This window comes from Prionailurus viverrinus, chromosome D3 (genome assembly GCF_022837055.1).
Source record: "Prionailurus viverrinus isolate Anna chromosome D3, UM_Priviv_1.0, whole genome shotgun sequence".
NCBI classification, from domain to species: Eukaryota; Metazoa; Chordata; class Mammalia; order Carnivora; family Felidae; genus Prionailurus; species Prionailurus viverrinus.
The window spans coordinates 36,297,007-36,314,073 of NC_062572.1; the positions used below are offsets into that span (position 1 = coordinate 36,297,007).

Genomic DNA, 17,067 nt, shown 5'->3' on the forward strand with positions numbered 1-17,067 from the left:
AGATGTTTCCTCAAGGAAACATCTGTCAAACAGATGAAGGATAATAACATTCTCATACTCCTTAGGTTTGTTGTAAGGACCAAATTAATATATGGAAAGTACTTGACATATACAGATGTTATATAAGCATTAGCTAGTAGTTTTTTAGAAAGTATTCCTTGACTGACTAGTAATCCAATTTGGACACTGCTACACTGACTTTTTTTTTTTTTTTTTAAATTTTTTTTTTCAACGTTTTTATTTATTTTTGGGACAGAGAGAGACAGAGCATGAACGGGGGAGGGGCAGAGAGAGAGGGAGACACAGAATCGGAAACAGGCTCCAGGCTCTGAGCCATCAGCCCAGAGCCTGACGCGGGGCTCGAACTCCCAGACAGCGAGATCGTGACCTGGCTGAAGTCGGATGCTTAACCGACTGCGCCACCCAGGCGCCCCAACACTGACTTTTTAAAAAAGAATTAAGAAGTGTTCCACTAGACAAAACTCTTTAGGGAGTCATACAGTATATATGGAATGCATGGTCTAAGAATCAAGACATCTTGAACTGAAGATGCACTAATTAACTATAATTAATTCATTCAACAGCAGAATCTCATCTGATCTCTCCAAATTTTACAATATCAACAAAACTACTGTCGTTTGTTTAACTCACTGATAAACATTTAAACTTAATTTTTTTTTTGTTTTAACAATAAATCTTTATTGAAAGACATTAAAGACAGAAAGATATTAAGTAGAAAGCAATACCATTCTTATGGGTAGGAAGGTTCAACATTAAAACTATATTAACACTCTGGGGCATCTGGGTGGCTCGGTCGGTTAAGCATCCAACTCTTGATTTTGGCTCAGGTCATGATCTCACGGTTCATGGGATTGAGCCCCGCATCGGGCTCTGCACTGACAGTGTGGAGCCTACTTGGAATTCTCTCTCTCCCTCTCTGTCTGCCCCTCTCCTGCATGCACATTCTCTCTCTCTCAAAATAAATAAATAAACTTTAAAAAAAAGCTATATCAACACTCCAAAAATGTATCTGTAAATTCAGTGTATGTCCAACAAAAATCCTAAGGTTTCTTTATGTTGACATGAATAAAGTCTCTTTATTTTGAGAATTAGATGCATGAATAAAATTTACATAAGATCATATTGTCCATGCTATTTTCCTCCGTAACCTATTTTTTAAGACTTTTTTAAAAAATCTATGTTGATGCTTTATTTGAAATAGTTCTTCTGAGTTTCAGGGTTCTTTCCTGCATCAAATGAATGAAAGTCAAAGCAGGGAGGAAAAAAGAAAAAGGTACTTGTCAGTTTGAAAGTCACAGTTTATCTTTCCATAATTAGATTAGGAGGGAAAAAAATGAAGAGCCCATTGGTAGCAGGAAGAAGCAAGAGTATTCTAGGGTCTGGCATTTGATGAAATAGATACTCAGTTACTGTTCATTTCCATTGTTTTTCCATGGCAGAACATACAGCAGAGACTTGGGAATACACATGCCTGAAGCCAGGTTACTCTTATGTTCCATAACTATGTTGCTTGCAGGGCTGTTGCTGCCACAGTAGTTGGCTGTGCCCCAGACAAATGGGGTGCTGGTCTGTTCCCACAGATCTTTATCCCAGTCTTCATCGCAAGGAGGGGCACTGCCAGGTGCTCTCGGCCAGAGTCTCTTGTCCAAGGTTCCTGGTTTGGTTGACAACATCCTGCTCAATACAACTTTTATCGTCACAGCTTGAGATATAGTGGCTGATTTTGGCCCGAGGAACCGGTGGCGAGCATTGAAGGGACAAGTAGCCAATTTGTTTGCGACATCAGGATGATTATTTCTGCACTTGGTAAGATGATAAGGAAACCTGTAGGCCCTGATCTGGTGGTTTTTATCATAGGGGAATTATAATAGCTTCTCAGGGTCCAGGGAATTGATGTAAGTTTCTTCCATGTTGGAAATGAAGCAGCTGAATCCAAGTGCTGGTTGAGACATACTCTTCCCACAGTCGCTTTCTCTTAAGACTTTTTTACAACAGTTTTATGGAAAAATTGAAAAGACAGTACAGAGTATAACTAATAACCCTACACTTAGTTTCCCCTATTATTAGCATCGTATATAGTATGGTACTTTTGTTAAAATTAATGAACCAATATAGATACATTATTATTAAATAAAGTCCATACTTTTTTCAGATTTCTATAGTATTTACCTAATATCCTTTTCCTGTTCCAAGATCCCTTTTAGGATGTCACACTGTGTTTAGCCATTATGTCTCTTTAGGCTCCTCTTGGCTGTGGTAGTTTCTCAATTTTACTAGTTTTTAATGACTTTGACAGTTTTGAGTAGTACTAGGCAGGTATTTTGTAGAACACCCCACCTTTAGAATTTGTCTAACGTTCTTCTCACAATAAGAGTCAGGCTATGGGCTATTGGGAGGAAGGCTACAGAGGTAAAGTGCTATTTTCGTCAAATTAAATCAAAGCTACACACTACCAACAAGATTTATGGCTTCTGATGCTGACCTTGACCACCTGGCTGAAATAGGGTAAGATTTCTCCACTGCAAAGTTACTCTCCCCCACCCTGCCCCCACACCATTTAGAGGGAAGTGACTATGAGCAGCCCAAACCTACGCAGGGTGCAGTTCTGCTCCGGCTTCTTGAGGGCAGACCGTCTACATAGTTATTTTGAATTCTGCCTTGGAGATCTGTCTCTTCTCTTCCACTAATTAACTTATTTAATCAAATATTTATATCAGTATAGACTCATGAATACTTATTTTATACTGTTAGTTATGATCCAGTATTACTTTATTTTGTTGCTTATTTTTAGCCACCAGGACACTCACACATCAATCAATATGGGTATTTTTTTTTTTTTTTAGCACTTCCTTATCTTTTGGCACTATAGTATGTTCCAGGCTTATCTTCTTTATTTCCTGCCTCAGTGTTAGAACCAGCTGTTTCTCCAAGGAGTCTGGCTCCCTATTCTCTTATTGGAGAATGATATTAGAAACCAAAATCTGAGTGCAAAGTGTGCTCATTGTACTGGAGCAGGATACCCTTTTAAGACGTCTTTTTAGGGGCGCCTGGGGGGCTCAGTTGGTTAAGCGTCTGACTCTTGATTTGGACTCAGATCACAATCTCATTGTTGGTGAGATCGAACCACGTGCTGGGCTCTGCGCTGACAGTGTGGAGCCTGCTTGGGATTCTCTCTCTCTGCCCCTCCCCTGCTCATGTTCTCTCTCTTTCTCTCTCAGTGATGAGGGAACAAAAGGCAAGCTGACACTCCCACACCCCCCCCCCCCCCCACCTAGATGAGATATGTGTGATATTCCTTGGGGACTCCTGGCTGCCCAAGAACACAGGAAAGGGAAAAAACAAATGGTTAACTGATAGAGATCATAGACCTGCAGGACGTAAGTCTCCATCACTCCTCCATAGTGATGTGGGAATCAAAGGCAGAAGGAAATGGCAGATAGAATTAAATTTCCTTGTAACCTGTAGCCCACTGACAAATACTTGAGGCTGGCAGAGTAAAACTTTTCTCCAGGAACTCCCTACTGTCTTAATGCTAATGCTTTGCTAGAGGGAAAACAACTATCACTTGACAATATCTAGGGCTCCACTATCCTGTGAGTCTTCTTTAGCATATGAAAATCTCACTGGAAACTTCCCCTGGACTTTACCTCCCACCAACTCCATAGTATATAAGCAGTCTCTCCTCAAGGTCTGGGGCAGCTCTTCCTGCCCGTGGATCCTGTTCCCGTGCTTCAATAAAATCACCTTTTTGCACCAAAGACGTCTTCAAGAATTCTATCTTGGTCATCAGCTCTGGACCCCATGAACCCCACTAAACCTCATCACCAAAATAAATACACTTAAAAATTTTTTGTAAAAGATATTTTTAAAAGGCAGAAGATATATAGGACATATACTACAAACAAACTCAAAAGTTCTTTCTTGGATAAGGAAGGTGAACTATGCCCATGAGTAACTTTAAAAATTGTTTAAATGAAAGCAGGCCCCTTGCTTTGTCTGGGGCTCATATACAAATACAAAAGCAAAATAACTTCATAATGCAATTCCCAAACCTGCTTTTATGACAACTGAAGGGAATTTTAAATAATAAGCAATTTGGTCTAGAAATGTGAGACCAATTATCATTTCTAAAAATAATAGTCCAATGGGTATCACAAAAGAGAATCCTTTTTTTTTAAAGGTTAATTTAGAAAAAAAGGTATAGCTATGAAAAAAAAACTTAAATAAAAAACAACTACCTAACATAGCTTTATTTTGGAAAAAAAAGGTAATTGAACTTGTTCCTGAATATTATTCCATGACTCATATTTGATATATGTAACAGATTACAGTGCGTTGAAAGGAAAGACAAGGATATTTAATGACCATCTTTGAAGAAAATTCACTCTAAATAAGCAGCTACTATTAGTAACAGAAGATTGTGACTGGAATCATTTTGGAATTAGCCCCTGGGCTATTTCTCACATGGATAAATTAAACTCAGTTTTGTTACTTATTACTTTCTAAATCAATAAATCAGCTTTAAAAGTGAACTCTGAATAGGCACATATGACTCTAGTCTTCAGTGTCCTTAAGTACTTGTTGGGTAACAATTATAAACATCAGAGCCAATCAAACATCATTAAGCAAAATAAAACCAAGTAAAAAAAAGCCTATGTTCCTTGACATATCAATTCTGGCATATGTATTAAATCAAATGCAACACTTAAAATGGTTGGATTTGATGGAAACCGTGATGTATCTAAATAATATGCATTGTTTTCTTAAATACTCTGAATATTTTAAAAGGAAATGGAAAATGGAAATTTTCCATAAAATGGAAAATCATATTTGTCAGTAAGGATTTAAAAATAAATGTTTACTGTAGGATACAAAATTAATGTATAGAAATCTGTTGCATTTCTATACACTAATAATGATAAAGCAGAAAGAGAAATTAAGAAAACAATTCCCTTTACAGTTGCATCAAAAAGAATAAAATACCAAGGAATTAACTTAACCAGGAAGATTAAAGACCCGTACTCTGAAAACTGTAAAACAGTGATGAAAGAAATTGAAGAAAACACAAATAAATGGAAAAATAAACCATGGTTGGAAGAATTAATATTGTTAAAATGTCCATACTACCCAAAGCAATATATAGATTCAATGCAATCCCTAACAAAATACCAATAGTATTTTTCACAAAACTAGAACAAACAATCTTAAAATTTGTATGGAACCACAAAAGACTTCAAAGAGCCAAAACAATCTTGAGAAAGAAGAACAAAGCTGGAAGTATCACAATCCCAGATTTCAAAACATACTACAAAGCTGTAGTAATCAGAACAGTATGAAACTGACACAAAAATAGATGCATAACTCAATGAAACAGAATAGAGAGCCCACATCTATATGTCAATTGATCTATAAGCAAAGGAGGCAAGAATATAAATGGAGAAAAGAAAGTTTCTTCAATAAACAGTGCTGGGAAAACTGGAGAGCTACACGCAAAAGAATGAAACTGGTCAGCTTCCTCACAAGATATACAAAAATAAACTCAAAATGGGTGAAAGATCTATGTGTGAGACCTGAAACCAGAAAGCTCCTAGAAGAAAACACAGACAATAATCTCCTGGACATGTTGCCCTTAGCAACATTTTTCTAGATACGTCTCCTGAGGCAAGGGAGACGAAAGCAAAAACAAACTAGTGGGACTACACCAAAATAAAAAGATCTTACCCAGCAAAGGAAGCCTTCAACAAAAAGGCAACCTAGTGAATAGGAGAAGATATATAAACAATATAACTGATAAGGGGTTGATATCCAAAATATATAAAGAACTTATACAACTCAACACCTAAAAAACAAATAATCCAGTTTAAAAATGGGCAGAAGACGTGAAGAGACATTTTTCCAAAGAAGACATACAAATGGCCAAGACACAAGAAAAGATGCTGAACATCACTAATCATGAGGGAAATGGAAATGAAAACCACAATGAGATATCACTTCCCACTAGTCAGAATGGCTACTATCAAAAAGACAAGGGGCACCTGAGTAGTTCAGTTGGTTAAGTGTCCGACTTCAGCTGAGGGCACGATCTCATAGTTCGTGAGTTCGAGCCCCACGTCGGGCTGTGTGCTGACTGCTCAGAGCCTGGAGCCTGCTTCAGCTACTGTGTCTCCCTCTATCTCTGCCCCTCCCTTCCTCATGCTCTGTGTCTGTCTCTCAAAAATAAATAATAAACATTCAAAAAAAATTCAAAAAAAAAAAGAGCAAGGTGTTTTAAAAAAAAAAAGACAAAAGGGGCACCTGTGTGGCTCAGTCAGTTAAGCATTTGACTCTTGATTTCGGCTCAGGTTTTTTATGATCTCATGGTTCATGAGATCAAGCCCCACGTCACATTATGTCTCTCTCTCCCTCTCTCTCTGCCCCTCTCCTGCTTGCACGTGCATACTCTCTCTCTCTCTCAAAATAAATAAATAAATAAAGACAATAAGTAAATAAAAAAAAGACAAGAAATAACAAGTATTGGCAAGGATGTGGAGAAAAGGGAACCTTCATGCACTGTTGCTGGGAATGTAAATTGATGCAGCCACTGTTGGAAACAGTATGGAGGTTACTAAAAAAATTAAAATTTTATTTTATTTATTTATTTTTTTTTTTAATTTTTGGGACAGAGAGAGACAGAGCATGAACGGGGGAGGGGCAGAGAGAGGGGAAGACACAGAATTGGAAACAGGCTTCAGGCTCCGAGCCATCAGCCCAGAGCCTGACGCGGGGCTCGAACTCACGGACCGCAGGATCGTGACCTGGCTGAAGTCGGACGCTTAACCGACTGCGCCACCCAGGCGCCCCAAAAAATTAAAATTAGAAATGCTATATGATCCAGTAATCCCACTTACCGGATCAAAGAAAATGAAAACACTAATTCAAAAAGACACGTGCACCCCTATGTTTATTGCAGCATTATTTACAATAGGCACAATATAGAAGCAACCCAAGTGTCTACTGGTAGGTGAATGGATGAAGAAGAGTATTACATATACACAACAGAATATTAGCCATAAAAATGAATTGCAACATACTTGGACCTAGATGCTATTATGCTAAGTCAAATAAGTCAGAGAAAGACAAATACCATATGATTTCACTTATATGTGGAATCTAAAAATCAAACAAACAGACAAAAAAAAATCAACAACAGACTCATAAACACATAGAACAAACTGATGGTTACCAGAAGGGAGGAGGACAGAGGGATGGGCAAAAATGGGGGAAGGGGAGTGGTAGGTACAGGCTTCCAGTTATCGAATGAACACATCACAAAAGGACGAATGATACAGCATAGGAAATATAGTCAATGGTATTTTAATAGCACTGTATGGTGACAGATGGTAGCTACACTTGTGGGGAGCAGAGCTTAATGTACAGAGTTGTCAAATCACTATTTGTACACTTGAAACTAATGTAACACTGTGCATCAACTATGCCTCAATAAAAAGTAAGTAAACAAAAATAAAACAAAAACACGGTAACATAGGGTAGGGACCTAAAGTCATTTATTTTCAACCAAGGCACTTTGTGCTGTACTCTAGCTTTATTCATGTCTTCCTGAACTAGGAATATAATTTGACCGTACCTAAAAATAACTAAAAATGGGGTACCTAGGTAGCTCAGTAGGTTAAGCATCCGACTCTTGGTTTCAACTCAGGTCATGATCTCATGGTTTGTGAAATTGAGCATGAGACTCCATGCTAACGGCATGGAGCCTGCTTGGGATTCTCTCTCTCCCTCTCTTTCTCAGCCGCTCCTACACTCTGTCTCTCAAAACAAATGAACAAAAATAACTAAAAAACCCCAATTTCCTATACTAGTATCTTGGTTGAACTCTTAGCACATATATGTTCTTTAATATTAGAAAGTAACATGCTGGTATGAAGCAAAAGAGAAATCTGTGTGGTAGCCAATGAGTACATCTAGATCTGATCTGAGCTACAAAAGTCACAGTTATGGGTGCTGGGCTGGCTCACTTGGTTAAGTCTCCGACTTTGGCTCAGATCATGATCTTGCAGTCTGTGGGTTCAAGCCCCATGTTAAGCCCTGCACTCACAGCTCAGAGCCTGAAGCCTGCTTTGGTTTCTAGATCTTCTCTCTCTCTCTGCCCTCCCCCCACCTGCACTCTGTTTCTCTCTCCTTCCCTCTCTCAAAAATAAACATTAAAAAAATTTTTAAATAAAAAAAAGGCACAGTCATAACAAAAAGCGTGGATGCCCCAAAAGGGAGAGGCCAAGACCCAGTGAAGTTAGTACTAGAACCGTGGCCGTGAATTCAAAGTCAGAGTTCAAGGAATTCATAAGGCAAATAAAGGAGCAGAATTACAGAAGAAACATGTGATCTACAGGGTGGCAGAGCCTATCTTAAGGCTCAAGGTTGTGTTCCAAGTATCAAGTGCATAGCTGTCTAATCTTGTTTTCCTGGGTTTTGCAGGTGCTGCCTCTTACCTAACAGGTCCCACCTTCTTTTGCAGTTCTCTTAGGCTTTTCTCTCACCTGGGTGAGATGTGGTATCTCTGAAATAGCGTGGCATTTATCTTTCAACAAGTTTTTGTTGGTAAGCAGTTTTTCAGCAGGCTTCCCAGCCTCGTCTTGGAACATATATTTTTTTTGTTTTTATTTTTGTTTTTTTGAGAGAGAGAGAAAGATTGTGAGGAGAGGGGCAGAAGGAGAGAGAGAGAGAGAGAGAAGAGAGAGAGAGAGAGAGAGAGAGAGAGAGAGAGAGAGAGAGAGAGGAGAGAGAGAGAGGAGAGAGAGAATCCCAAGCAGGCTCTTTGTCCAGCATGGAGCCCTATCTCAAGACCTTGAGATCATGACCTAAGGTGAAATCAAGAGTTGGACGCTTAACTGACTGAGCCACGCAGGCATCCTTTGTTTTTTTGTTTGTTTGTTTGTTTGTTTTGCATATAATACTTTCATTAAGTACTGAAAGTGGCCTCAGTATCAGAAAGAATCTAGTGTTTCCAAACCAACATTATCAAAACAGTGCATCACTGAATTCCAGTGTTCCATGAGACATATTTAGTATCTCACTTGTTTAAAGTGTTCAAAAAGGGGCACCTGGGTGGCTCGGTCAGTGAAGCATCCAACTTTTTTTTTCTTTTTAATGTTTATTTTGAGAGAGAGACACACAGAGTGTGAACTGGGGAGGGACAGAGAGAGAAAGACACAGAATCCAAAGCAGGCTCCAGGCTCTGAGCTGTCAGCACAGAGCCAACTCAGGGCTCGAGCCCATGAACCATGACCTGAGACAAAGTCTGACACTTAACCAACTGAGCTACCCAGGTGCCCCTGTGTCCAACTTGATTTTGGCTGAGGTCATGATCTCACAATTCATGGGATTGGGCCCGTGTGGGAGGCTTTGATAGCATGGAGCCTAATTGGGATTCTCTCTCTCTCTCCCCTCTCTGCCCCTCCCCTACTTATGTGCTTTGTCTTTCTCTCTCAAAATAAATAAACTTAAAAAAAAAGTGTTCAAAAATGAAAAAGCTGATGGTTGCTATGTTTTTTCTTCACTGGTGAAAGTTACTCATTTTTTCTTATAATTTAACATTGGCCATGAATTCAATTTTTAAATGCACATCAAACACGGCTCAAAGTTAAAATTTCTTAAAGTAGTGTGAAAATTAATAAAAGAAAACTTCACATTTTAGTCAGGAGGCCAGAAAGGAGAGCTCTCACACCAAACCACTCCTTACAGCCCGTGGCAATCCCTATAAGAAGAAGCCTATACTTTGCTACCCCAGAAGGAGGAAGGTTTTCTTCTCCCAGATTTCTTCTCCCATTTCTTCGCCCAGATAATGAGAGACTGTCTCAACTCAGCCAGTGAGAAGCCACTGCACTTTCAACTCTTAGTTTACTCCAGCAGACTTTTTGTTTACAAGAGTACCCCCAACTCCTCCCTGTCCTCCATACAAGAGTGTTCCTCTCCTTTGTTTTCCAGACTTGCCTATGGTTTTGCTGTAGCTTGCATGTCCCAAATTGCAATTCTCTGCTATTCCCAAATAAACCTCTTTTTGCTTGCAAAAAAAAAAAAAAGATAATTTTACTTTTAAGGTTTAAGTAAAGAGTCTATTATATTACACATCATTTAATAATTTTCTAAAATGCATTTTAAACCACTATGTGATACTGTATGATTCCATTTATGTGAAATTATAGAACAATAGTTAGGCCCGCTTGTTTTTGCTGCACATTATTCTAAAAGTACAGGCTAATGCCAAATCCAGAATATAAAATAAAGCATTTCATTTACACAAAACTGAATATTGTCAATGGTCTGTTTCTGTACTTTAGGGCAAAAAAACCCAAAAAACAAAAAACAAAAAAAACTCAGGGAAAACAAAAAGTAGCCTAATTAATGAAGTCAGCGTTCTTTGTGTTTAATATATTAATAACTTTCGGGAGAATCAGTTTTCTTTCTTTTTTTTTTTTTTAACGCTTATTTATTTTTGAAACAGAGAGAGACAGAGCATGAACAGGGGAGGGTCAGAGAGAGGGAGACACAGAACCTGAAACAGGCTCCAGGCTCTGAGCCATCAGCACAGAGCCCGACGCGGGGTTCGAACTCACGGACCGCGAGATCATGATCTGAGCTGCAGTTGGCCGCTCAACCGACTGAGCCACCCAGGCACCCCAAGAATCAGTTTTCAAGAGCTAAGCCTGTTTGGGAAGTCTCTTGCACATCGAAAGGGAAGAAAAGAATCCTCTTATCAACTGTAGTGTGTACACGTGTACACTTGAAATTAATTTACTCTGGGTAGAAGAACGACGGATGGATGCCGAGCCTTCATAGATATTAAGATATGTACGAGGCCTCTATAAATACAACAATGTGGTTTTCTCCAATTTTTTTAAAGATTTTATTTTTAAGTAATCTTTCCACCCAACATGAGGCTCAAACTCACAACACCAAGAGTCATATGCGCTACTGACTGGGCCAGCCAGGTGCCCCAAAACAGTGTGGTTTTGATGCACGAACAGACACAGAGATGGATGGCATAGCAGAGAAAACCCAGAAATAAAGCAAAGTGCATATGATAAAGGTGGCATCTTAAACCAGTGGGAGAGAGCCTTTTAAATAGCTTTATGCCTTTATAAATAATATTTAAATAAATAGTGGTAGTTATTTGAAAAAGAAAAAAATGGATCCATAGTTCATACATAAACCAGGGTGAATTCCAAATGTATTAGACAGCTGGATGTAGATAAACAAATAAAACCATACAAGTATTATCTGGGAGTACAGGGAAATCCTGATTATGACTCAAAATCTAGAAACAAACACTGATAGAGTTGACAACATAAAATAAAAAACTTCTCAGGATAAAAAATAACAAAGAAAGTTAAAATACAAATGATCAGCTGTGAAACAAAATTATAATTTATAACACAGATGTTGGGGTTATATACCGAATATATTTTTAAGCTTCTAAATAATGAACAAAAATACCAATGATCTAGTAGCAAAATGGACAAAAGATATGAACAATGCACAAAAAAATAAATATAAATCATCCTTAAGCATATGAATAGATGCTCAATCTCACTGGTAATACGAGATAGTGAAACTTTAAAAGTATACAATTTCTTACCTATCAAATTAACAAAAATCCAAAACTTTGGTAACAATAGCAGCAAAGGTTTGACAACATAAACCTTTGGTAATGTTGTAAGGGAACAGGTGTTCTGTTATATTGCCTTCACGAGAAACCAAATGTTACAGCTCTTGTGGAGGAGAATTTGACAATATCTAGCAATATTACATTGACTTGACTACACAAGATTATTCATTATAGTGTTGTTTGTAATGGTAAAAGATTAGAAATAACCCAATGTCCATCTATCAACAAATGAGTACATAAAATTTTGGGGTTCTATGTAGGTAGCCAAAACAATATTAATATGAAAGAAGTTCCAGGATATTCAATTAAATGAAAAGACAGGGGTGCCTGGATGGCTATTTGGCTAAGTGTCTGACTCTTGATTTTGGCTCAGGGCTTGATCTGTTGGTTCCTGAGTTCGAGCTCCACATAGGGCTCTGCCCTGACAGCAGGGATTCTCTCTCTAACCCCCTCTCTGCTCTTCCCACATGCTCTCTCATTCTCACTCTCTTTTTCAAAACAAACAAACAAACAAACAAACTTAAAAAAAATTTTTTTTTAACGTTTATTTATTTTTGAGACAGAGAGAGACAGAGCATGAACAGGGGAGGGGCAGAGAGAGAGGGAGACACAGAATCCGAAACAGGCTCCAGGCTCTGAGCTGTCAGCACAGAGCCCGACGTGGGGCTCGAACTCACGGACTGTGAGATCATGACCTGAGCCGAAGTCGGACGCTTAACCGACCGAGCCACCCAGGTGCCCAAAACAAACAAACTTTTAAAAAATGAAAAAACAAGAGGGGCGCCAGGGTGGCTCGGTCAGTTAAGCATCCGACTTCAGCTCAGGTCATGATCTCACAGTTTGTGAGTTCAAGCCCCGCGTCAGGCTCTGTGTTGACAGCTCGGAGCCTGGAGCCTGCTTCGGATTCTGTGTCTCCTTCTCTCTCTGCCCCTCCCCAACTTGTGCTCTGTCTCTCAAAAAATAAATGTAAAAAAAATAAATAAATTAATAAAAAGAAATAAAAAAGCATGAAGCATAATGTTTTATATAACAAATGAATATTTTGTTTAACAAAATATGAATGCCTATGAAGGTTTTAAAAAATGGTTATAGATAGGATGAAACCATCCATCCCAATTTCCTTGAGCCAATTCGAGTCAATTCAAGTTCAGGTTTATCCTATTGTCCTAGTTTAATTCTCAAAAATATCCTAGTTTCTAGGTTTTGATTGAAGGGTGCCTGGGTAGCTCAGTTGGTTAAGTGTCTGACTCTTGATTTCAGCTCAGGTCATAATCTTGGGATTGGTGAAATTGAGCCCCGCACGGGGTTGTGCACTGAAAGGACCCTGCTTGGGATTCTTCCTTTCCCTCCCTCCCTCTCTCTCTCAAAATAAACTTTAAAAAATATTGTCCTAATTTGGATAAAAAATTATGTGGTCACCTTGTCTATAGTTGAGGGAAGGGATAGAGTGGAGGTGACAGAGATGGAAATGAGCCGTTTTGCCACTGTTATATACATTTGTCTTTCTAATTGTGTAAATATTTTACATAATCAAAGCACAAAAAAATTCAAAAAAGGAAATAAACAGAGGCACCTGGGTGGCTCAATCAGTTAAACCCCTGTCTCAGGTCATGATCTCACAGTTCATGCATTCGAGTCCCACATCAAGGTCTGTGCTGACAGTGTGGAGCCTGCTCAGGATTCTCTCTCTTTCCCTCTCTCTGCTCTCTCTCTCTAAAATAAATAAATAAACCTTAAAAAAAGAAAATAAATAATCTCTAAAAACTGAAAACAAATTAACGCAAATGAACCTAACTTTATATCAAATTGGTCACATAACCACTCACAGAAAATTACTCTGACTTTGGAAGACAGTATTTGGGCTTACATCCTCAGTGTATATGCAAGGACAAAGCAATCTTAACTGCCACTTAATAGTCTTGTTGATGTATTATAAGTCATTCTCTTAATGTTGTCAGAAACCAAAAATTTCAGCGTGGAAGAGTTACAGATGTAAAATCAAAAGAAGATCCTGTCACCTTAAATTTGAATTGGCAATATTACTACAAACTCAAAAAGGTTTTCCCTTGTAGCTATTTATTAGCTCTGCCCATGAAAAAGGACTAGTAAAAAGCCAGTAGTAGCAAGAAGTAGTCCTGTTGCCAAGACTATGGTCTCTACCTACCATTTTCTTCTATTGGAAACCAAAGCCCCCCAGGGAAATGGCTAATTCCATAAGTGAGGCAGAGAATGTATAACATGAGCCTGGGACAGCCTGTCTGAAGCTAACAAAAAGGACAGAAACCATATCAGAAGGACTCAAGAACCAAGTTGAAGAGGTTCCTACTAATCAAAGATGAGACAATATGAGCAAAAAGAATAATGAAAGCAACTGATTAAAACACTAAAAATATTAGAAAAGTCATGAGTTTACAATGATACTTAAAACATCCCCATCCCTACAAAACCTACCAAAAAGCAAAGCCAAAATGTATTAAATGCTATTGGAATTTGCTAGCGCATGAAGTCAATACTCTAAAAATGAACAAAGATGGAGAATTACATATTTATTTCACATTTCACTTATATATCTTTTATTTCAGGGTAACCAAAGGACTGTAGTAAATGTAAGAAAGTTCTATACAGAATAATTCCAGCTAATAAATGCAGAAGGAAAGATAATAATAGAAGGTCATTATTTAATGAAACTGATAATGGCAAAGGTTATCTATCAGTTTGAAGGGTGAAACTACAAAGTGAAAGCCTGATGGAAAACTTCCCACAAAAGGATCAGATTTTCACCATCTGAACCCACCAATTGTTTTGAACATCACTAAAAGCAGGACAACCAGATATTATGGAGTATAATTTACCACTGTATTCCACCCTCCTTAACTGAGCCTGAATCTAATCAGTCTTTAGATCTAATCTTCAATCTATAGGAAATAGGACAAAAAAAACAAGTTAAATAAATATGAGAGGCAATCAGTCAAATCCAAAATGTGATATATTTTCCTTCATAACTCACTAGTTTCTTCAACAAGTCAATGGAATTTTAAAAATTTTTGTTATTGTTTTAGTTTATTTTTTGAGAGAGAGAGAGAGAGTGAGTGAGTAGGGGAGGAGCAGAGAGAGGGGGAGAGAGAGAATCCCAAGCAGCCTTCACACTGTCAGTTCAGAGCCCAGTGTGGGGCTCGAATTCATGAACCATGAGATCATGACCTGAGCTGAAATCAGGAGTTGGAGGTTTAACTGACTGAGCCACCTAGGCACTCCAGGCAATAGAACTTTAAAAAGTGATGATGAGGGAAGGAAGAATTATTTTACAATACCTAACAAACCTGTTTAGAAACATAAGAAACTCGACAGCTTACTACAGTAAGAGGACTATGGACCTTGGGTCGACTAAAACAACTATAAACAACATTTAGTCAATTAGGGCAATCTGAATATGGACTGGGTATTAGGTGTTAAGGAAGTATTTGCTGGTTGTTGTAGATGTGGTAATGACGTTGTATTGTGTAAGAAAAAAAAATTTTTTTGAGATGAATAGCTAAGGTACTTTGGAGATGTAGTGAAATCACTTCATAATAGTCCAACAAAAAAAAAGGTGGGGGGGTCCAACAGATGAAGGAATGGATGAAACCAGTATGGCTGCCAAAGCTAGGGAGCAGGTACACAGAAGTTCATTGCACTCTCTATTTTTCTGTGTATTTGGAAAAGTAAAAACAAAACAAACACTAAAACAAAACAAAACAAAAGCTGTAGGTAGGGATCTATGATACTCAAACCACAGGATTTGGGGAATGTGTTGAACAGCAAGGATGAAAATGAGTTGTGGTGGTTACCCTTAAGGCAACTTAATAGAAAATCCAGAAAGAGAAACGAATTCTTTTATACAAGGTTGCTGGAGAGAGCCTGCTAGACAAAGTATGTGCTAAAGGTCCACAGAATGAGACTCTAAGGGAAGGCTGCACTCTAATTTGGGTCCTCTCAGAGGCCTGTGCCCCACCCATGAAAAGTATGGGGAGTGTTTCAGTTAAGAAGGGAGAAGCGGCCACAGGTTTACAGAGGACATCACAAGAGCCTAGTGTGGAAGAGAACTGCCTGTAAGGAAGAGAATAGTGCTGTACAAAAAAACCTAGAATATGGAAATGTTCTAGAGAGCAGAAAGATTAACTGATTTTTATTTTAAAATTTTTAAGTTTATTTGTTTATTTGGGGGAGAGGGGCAGAGAGAGAGGGAGAAAGAATCTCAAGCAGGCTCTGCACTATCCTGTTGTGGGACTTGAACCCACGATCATGAGAACATGACCTGAGCTGAAATCAAGAGTCAGAAGCCCAAATGACCGAGCCACCTAGGCACCCCAAGATTAACTGAATTTTAAAGGAAAGGTTAAGTTATGTTATGAACTCAAGGTTCAAAACTAGTTATTAAATCCTTAGGCGTAAATATTACATGTTTTTAAATGGGAACTAGCCCAGAAGCATACCAGTTGCTTCTAGAATTGTAGAGATATGACTGTGTATAAGTACTCTTTCTCAGTAGAAGAATTACAGAACTCTTTTCCTAGAAAAGAGGCTCTTCATATTAGTGTCTAAATGAATGGAGGTGCCTGGCTGGGTCAGTTGGTGGAGCACGAGACTTTTTTTTTTTAAGTGTCTATTTATTTATTTTTGAGAAAGAGAGAGAGAACAAGCAGGGAGGGGCAGAGAGAGGGAGCCACAGAATCTGAAGCAGGCTTCAGGCCCTGAACTGTCAAGCACTGAGCCTGATTTGGGATTCGAACTCACAAATTGCGAGATTATGACCTGAGCCGAAGCTGGACCCTTTACTGACTGTGCCACCCAGGTGCCCCAAAGCATGAGACTCTTGATCTCCAGGTTGGGTGTGAAAAAAATCTTTTAAAAAGAAGATTAATGGCACTGTTACCACTGTGTGATGTGTAAAACACACACAACACACATACACACACATAATATTTCAGGCAATGCTAAAAGTGTACTTGTGTATTTAGTATCCATGTTAAATTAAATGCTTATATATGTATTTAGGGGTTAAAGGACTTCTTTTCTCTTTTCTACTTTCATTGTACATTAAATAAACTTACATTTAACGTCCTAAAATAATTCAAAGCTTCTTTTTTCCCCCTAACAAAATTTAAAAAATTATGACCATCAAGGACATAAACTGTCCATCTTGGGAGAATAATGCAGTAAGAACTCGTTTATCTGACAGTCGTAAAACACTGGAGTACCTTCTATGTACCAGACACTATACTAGCTGTTAGAGATACCAAGATGAATCTAAGATGACAGAAGAAAAGACACCTCTGCCCCAGTTCTCTCAGAATTCACTACAAAACAATAAGGAAAAACAAGAAAGTGAAACACTAACTCCATCT

At 38.4% G+C, this 17,067-nt stretch overlaps 1 protein-coding gene and 1 pseudogene across 2 annotated transcripts in view; both read right to left on the reverse strand.

Moving 5' to 3' along the window:
• TWSG1 (twisted gastrulation BMP signaling modulator 1) overlaps positions 1–17,067 on the reverse strand; it is a 73,744-nt gene that overhangs the window by 17,443 nt on the left and 39,234 nt on the right. The gene's annotated exons all lie outside the window — the stretch shown is intronic.
• On the reverse strand, positions 1,428–2,082 carry LOC125149603 (gametocyte-specific factor 1-like; annotated as a pseudogene).